Source organism: Mus musculus, chromosome 1 (assembly GCF_000001635.26).
Source record: "Mus musculus strain C57BL/6J chromosome 1, GRCm38.p6 C57BL/6J".
Taxonomy (NCBI): Eukaryota; Metazoa; Chordata; class Mammalia; order Rodentia; family Muridae; genus Mus; species Mus musculus.
Genome location: NC_000067.6, coordinates 58644624 through 58651959, shown reverse-complemented (window position 1 = coordinate 58651959; position 7336 = coordinate 58644624). Strand labels below are relative to the sequence as shown.

The window sequence follows — 7336 nt, the reverse complement described above, 5'->3', positions numbered from 1 at the left end:
AGCGCTCTTGAATTAAAAGTCCTCTTGCAGTTTGCAGTAAGACCGTTTCTCGTGAGTGATTTGGGGTGTCACCTCTCCTGAGTCAGAACGTGTGGGAGTCCTCACGTTGTGGGTCTTTCACTACCACTCTGAACATGTGGGCTTCCTTTCTTATCCGGTGGAGTCGCCCCAGTGGGAGGAGACAAAGTGTCAATACATTTTCTGTGTTACTCTCTTGCATGGGCCTGTCCTGGAGAGTGGTTAATATACATAGCGACACTCCCCTGGAGAAAACTGATTTTCCCTTACCCAGCAGCTATCAGTTGCACCTAGCTTTTCGGTTAGGGGCAGGGCTCTGTCCACTTCCTTGCCTCAGTGCTGGGATTTTGTCCGGTGTGAGCCTGTGCGAGTCTTGTGTGTATTAGCAAAGCCTCCGTGGATTCATATGTGCATTAACATTAGTTCAGTTGTGTCAAGAAGAATTTCCTTGGGGTTATCCACTCTCTCTGTCTCTTCCAGGCTTCCCACCTTCTCTTGTGCATAGATCCCTGAGCCTTGAGTGGAGGGTGTGATAAACACATTCCATCTAGATCTGAGTGCTCCAAAGTCTCTTCCTCACTACACTGTCTAGTTGTGGGTCTCTGGTAATTCCCGTCTACTACAAGAACTTCTCTGACCAGGGGTGAGTGAGGCACTGAACTATGGTTATGGGAATCCATCATTAGAGGTCTGCTTATTACTTTGTTCTTTTAGTAGAATAACAGGAGGCGGTTTTCCCCCTGGTTTCAGGTTCTTGGCCACTTTAACAGTGTCATATATGAGATGCATCTCCTGGAGTGGGCCTTAAACCTGATTTTTTAAAAAGTGGTCGTTCCTTCCATAACATTTATGTCACTATTGCACAGGGTATACCTTGCAGGCAAGTCACAGTTGTATGTCACAGGGTATTAAGGTCAAAATTATTTAGGATCTTGAGTTTTGTCTCATTCCGTCTCATTCTTAAATCTAAATACCACTCAAAAAATTACCATTTGATTTACTTTTTAACAAAGCAAGTGAAAGAACTCAGTGGGGAAACCCCCACTCAGTTCCCAATTCGGCGTGCACCCAAGAATCACGAATAGAACACAACACCTTGATGTAACAACAAGAGGTTTTTTAATGGCGGAGCTCCGGGTCGAAACGTATCTCACACAACAGGAGACAGTGGATTCGACCACGAGGCTTGGAAGCTAGGGGTTTTTATAGAAAAGGAGTGGGGCTGGGGGAGGAATTGGCGCGGTTTCACATGATTGGCCCATTTAAACATCAGCAGCCTGTAACATTTAACTTAGGTCAAAGGGGTGGGAGCTAGGGAGGCGATGGGCCTGCCCGGGCATGTCCTGGTCTGTTCTGCTATGTTCTCAGCCCCAGGTTTCAAAGCTCACAAACAACTCTTTGGGCTATTTAACATACATTACATGAATTACAGTTTTATTTCCTTTCATTCCCCTCTTCTTCTGTTTAGACTAATTCTAATCATAGAATTTTAGAGATTGGTGTCCCCTAACTCTTCATCTACCTGAACTATAAGTTGATATTGCCTTTGAAGAACCATGAGTTTTACTGTATCAATTTTACTCTGGATGAAAGCCATTCCTCTATTTATTATACAAGGGCCGAAAACTAAAGCTAAGCATATCATAAGGATTGGTCCGGCTACAGCGGAAATTAAAGAAGTTATCCAAGATGGTCGCGATTCAAACCACGACTCAAACCACCCCCGTTGAGCATCCCGTTCCTGTTTCCTTCGCTCTAATCTTTCTCTCAGTTTCTGCATAGAGTCTCTAACTATTTCTGTATGATCTGCATAGAAGCAGCACTCTTCTTTAAGGGCAGCACACAGTCCTCTTTCCTTTAGGAACAACAAATCAAGACCTCTCCTGTTCTGTAAAACTACCTCAGACAGGGAGGTCAAAGATTTTTTTAAAGCGTCAATGGACTTCTCTATTGTCGCTAGGTCTTCATTGACAGCATCTCTCAAAGACTGAATTCCCTGTCTTCCTTCTATCAAAGCTGACACTCCCGTCCCCACTCCTACTGCCATACCTATTTCCATGAATGCAGCCAGGGTTAAAGTAATTGGTTCTCTTTTTGACCGCCGCCCAGCATAGCTTTCTTCTAAACTGGATGCAGGGTGATAATATATGCGGGGTAACAGCTGGATCATGACACAAAAATCATGAGATGAATTAAAAACCTTAGTTGATACACAGGGAGTAAGTCCTGTATTGCAAGCCCACCATCCAACTGGGGAAGGTACAAGATAGTAATTAGCTTCCGTTCTGGACACAGACTGAATTTGTCCGCATAGGTGTTTGTGAGTGGAAGGTGGGGTACCTATACAGAGACCTGGATTCCTCGCGGATACTTCAGTCAGGGTCAGTTTTTGTCCTGTACCCCAAGAGCAGGAAGTATGGCTGCTGGTTCTGTTGAAATCTCCATTGAAGTCGATTCCTTCATAATAAGGCGGACCCGAGGACAGGCATAGCCAGCAGTCCTCAGTAGCGCTTGGATCAGTTCTGTTAAGGGCATAAAAGGCTCCTCTCACTAGGTTAAACATCCTCTGTCTTGAAGGAATCGCGGGGGTAATAGTTAGAGGTACCTGAGGAGTGGGAGGTTGGGTGATAGCGGCCATATTAAGGGGGTCCGCAATCACTGGAGTAGGCTGAGTAATTGTATGGGTAAGGGGTGTGAACTTGGTTGGGGGGCCTAAAGGATTGTAGGGGGTCTCTATTTTTAATCTGATAGTGAACAATAATCCCTCATCATATCTTTCCTTGTAAATCCTAAGACCCCAGGTATACCCTTTTGTCCATCCCAGAGCTCTCTTCCCTGGTTCAGTGAAGGTGACACGGAGCGGATGGCACCAGTCAGTACACTCGTCTAGGTCAAATCCTCCAGGCACATAAGACACTAGGGAATAGTTGGCTGTTACTCTAATATAGTCCCAGCTCGAGGAGGGCTTCCAGCGGGCTGTACCTGAAGTCTCGCAACCCCAGCTCTTACAAAAGAAGTCAGCCTTACCTCCACACGTTGGATTGAGGGACTGACTTTGGTGGGGCCCGGGGCAGACATAGAAGGGATGGGTTCGAAGCATACTTTTATCCCTTTGGTTAGAGCAACCACCCCATGGGTCTCTCGAATGTTTTTCTACGTATGGAGGGGGTGTTAAAGGTGCCCTCTGAATGTCAGAGTACCCCTCCAAGTCTCATCTAGGAGGGGCTCCTATAGCCAACTTACAGATGTCAGGGAAAAGATCAGGCCACCAAGTCCACAGAGGGTGTACCTCGGCGATTGTCCATACAGCCCTACCCCCCTCATTGAGTACCTTCCACGTTTGTTGAACAGGACTGTGGGGGTTGAAGTCTTTTGGGATCGCTCCTACGAAGCAGGCGCAACTTAAAAGGATTAGTAGTCTTCTCCAAAGTCCACTCATCATGGCTGACTCCAGGGGGTGCTCTCTTGACGTGGGATGCGTGGACCCAAGTGGGGATTCCTTCCACTTTGACCGCGGTGGGCGTTGTCAGTAGCACTAAGTAGGGTCCCTTCCACCTCGGTTCTAGGTTTCCCGCTCGGTGTCTCCTCACCAGGACTGCGTCTCCTACTTTTTTTTTTTTTTTTAAGGAATATAAAACTATTTATTGACCACTGTTCACCATTATTTACAATAAAGTAAATATACAGTTGGATGACATTCTGATACTACAAAGTTACTTTTCTGGCTCATTGAACCATAACCCAAATACTGAAAAGACTGATCCTACCAGTAAGGAATGAGTCAGGGTAAAGAAAAAGCATGCAGGTCATTAATTGATATTAGCAAATTTTGTTCACTCACTTAGCAGGTCTTAAATTGCTAACGTCAGCTCCAGCCACGATTCTATTTCCACATCAAACAGATTCCATAAATCATAACCTTTTAGTACAGACTTTAACTTTCTACAAAGTTCACCAGAGGAACCTTTACATAGACTGGCTGACCTGGACCTGCCTCTGCCTCTCAGCTGGCCTCTTAGGTCAGAGCTCTATCTGCCTCTAGCCCAAGTCTTGTTATTAAATCACACTATTACTTAGTCTAATTCCATTTTCCAAAGGGGACGTGTACAACACTCTGTAAATATACCACTGTATTTATGTGATAATACATCAATTCTGATGTTGCTGCCTTTAAACTATCCTATAAATCACAGAATCTGCTTAATCTGAAAGGTTATGGTTTCAGGAAAATGTTCACAAGGAGGGAATCTCATCAACTTGTATTTTCATCTTCAGTTAAAAACAAAACAAAACAAACAAGTTATGTGTTTTATGCATACACCGCATAGAAACAAAAAAAAAAAAAAACCCAGAATGGTCCTTCTGTGTCCCAGTTAAAAATAAGTTCTGACTTGAGTAATAACTGTAAATCTCCCCAGCGTTTAAGAAAAGCTGTTCTTCAAAGCTGAGGAAATACAACATGGTATCAAATATTCTATTGTTAAAGGAAGCAACTACAGAAAGCTCTTACTTGCTCAAAGGAATCAGTGCCTTTTGATGCAGAACAAAAACCAAAAATATCCCAACTACTGTCAATACTTTCAAAACCAGCATATCAAACTTGATTTTCATTAGAATGCTATTTTTTTCTACACTAGTAATTCAAAACCCAAGATCCAGATTATATATATATATATAAATATATATATATAAATGCAAACAATTATTGTGCTTCATCTTCAGGACAAGAATGCCAAGTCAGCCGCTCCTCGTAGAAGGCAATGACAATCTGAGGACACTTCATGTTCGCCTCCTTTGCCAGCACCAAGTCGGCCTCGTCCGAGTCCTTCCACTTCATGAGAAACATTAACTCTCCACTGCTGTCCGTGGCGCCGATTATTCGTTCAGGGTCGAGACCTCTGGCAAAGCCCCTTGGTTTGTCAGCAGCATCTCTCTTCTTCTTCGATTTGCTATCATCAGATTCACTGTCAGATAAAGATTTCCTTTTTGTACCATCTTTTTCTTTACCAGCTTTTTGAGAATTAAGAAATGCTTCAATTAATTCTGGACAATCTAAATTTTCTTCTGGTTCCCAAGTATTATCAGCATCTGTGAACCCCTTCCACTTCAGGAAATACTCCACCTTCCCATTCACTACACGACGGTCCAGTACTTTTTCTACCACAAATTCTTCAGGCTCTGCCTCTTCAACTTTTTTACTCTTTCCATTTTGTTTCTTTCCCATTTTTTGCAATGTAGTTTTATTGGAGGCCATTTTTTAAATTTAATCGGAGACTTGAAGAGTTCACCGCTCCGATGCTCAGGGCCGCGGATCCTGCAGAGTCTCCCGCCTGCGCGCTTCGGTTCCGCGTCTCCTACTTTAAACTGATGCGGCACCTGTGTGTCACCAGCAACATAGGTTTCTTTTAGCTGTTCCCAGACCTCTTTTCTTACTATTTCGAGAGCTTTTAATAGAGCCAAAGGACTAGAAGAAGGAGAGAAAGACACATCCGGGCGATTCTTATCCCCTACGGTCATAAAAATGGGTGGGGGCGCCCCATACATTAATTTAAATGGAGTTAGGCCAAGGGGTCCAGGTGTATTCCGAACCCTGAACAAGGCATAAGGGAGAACGGCTGTCCAATCGCTTCCGCCGGATTTTAAGGCTATTTTAGTCAGAGTCTCCTTTAGCGTTCTGTTTATCCTTTCTACCTGTCCTGAACTCTGGGGTGTGTATGCACAATGTAATTTCCAATTTGTCCCCAGTTGTCTGGCCAATCCCTGACTTACCTGGGAGACGAAGGCAGGTCCGTTGTCTGACCCCATTACCTTAGGTATCCCAAAGCGGGGAAGGATTTCTTTAAGTATCTTCTTGACCACTACATTAGCCGTTTCTTTCTTGGTGGGGAACGCTTTGACCCATCCTGAAAAGGTGTCTATAAAAACTAGGAGATATTTATTTCCATACCTAGCCGGTTTCACCTCAGTGAAGTCAGTTTCCCAGTAGGCTCCAGGTCTGTCTCTTCGCAGTCGTTTTCCTTCCTGGAGCCTGCTAGACCCAGCGTTGGTAAGTGCACAAGCACGGCAGTTTTTTATTATCTCTTTTACAATTCCTTTTAATCCAGGAATGTAATAGGGGGACTTACTAACCAATTTTAGTAATTTTTTAGTTCCTAAATGAGTCAGATGGTGTATGTTAGCTAAGTAATCTCGCCCCTCTTCTTCTGTGAGGGTTCTTTTATTTATTTCCTCAGCAGCGGGCTGTTGGGTTCTCACCACCAGAGTCATTGGCCCTTGGGCTGCTTTTTTAGCTTCTTGGTCTGCCATTTGATTTCCCTTTTCAACGGGCCCAGTTCCCTTCTGGTGTCCTGGGCAATGGATAATTGCCACCCTACGGGGCAAATGAACAGCTTCTAATAAGCTGAGAATTTCTTCTTTATTTTTGATATCTTTGCCGGCAGACGTCAGCAGTCCATGGTGTCGGTATATTGCTCCGTGAACATGAGCCGTGGCAAAAGCGTACTGGCTGTCGGTATAGACATTAAGAGCCCTTTCTTCTGCCAGCCTTAAGGCTTGAATTAATGCAATTAGTTCCGCTTTTTGAGCTGATGTACCCTCCGGCAGACTGCTGGCCCATATGACAGCCTTTTTATCTACTACTGCTGCCCCAGCCCTCCGCTTACCTTCTACCACAAAGCTGCTTCCGTCCGTGAACCAAGTCATCGCCCCTGGCCAAGGTTGGTCTGTGAGGTCTGGCCGGATTCCAGTCTCTTCTGCCAGTATTTCTTCACACTTATGTGCAGGGGCCTCGTCAGCCTCAGGTAGTAAGGAGGCGGGGTTGAGAATGGCTGGGGGTGCAAAACTTACTCGCTCTGTCAGCAATAGGCTCTGGTAGTGCGTCATTCGGGCGTTGGTCATCCAGTGGTCCGGTGGTTGCCTGATGATGCTCTCAAGAGAGTGTGGGGCCACTATAGCAACATTCTGGCCCATAGTCAATTTGTCAGCATCTCTTACTAGCACAGCCGTGGCTGCTATCGCTCGCAGGTAGGAGGGCCATCCACTGGCCACAGCGTCCAGTTTTTTTGATAAGTAGGCTACCGGGCGCTTTTATGGTCCCAAAACCTGGGTAAGGACTCCCCTTGCCACTCCATTTTTTTTATCAATGTATAGGGTGAAAGGTTTGTTTAAATCTGGCAAGGCCAATGCCGGAGCCTGCAGCAGTGCCTTTTTGAGAGTTTCAAAGGCTAGCTGATGTTCTCTGGTCCAGGTGAATTCCCCTTTCTCTTTGGTTAGTGGATACAAGAGAGCTGCCAGTGTGGCAAATCCGGGAATCCAGAGT

At 45.0% G+C, this 7336-nt stretch overlaps 1 pseudogene; it reads right to left on the bottom strand.

Annotated features, from left to right (window-relative positions):
• Positions 3643-5367, bottom strand: Cbx3-ps7 (chromobox 3, pseudogene 7; annotated as a pseudogene).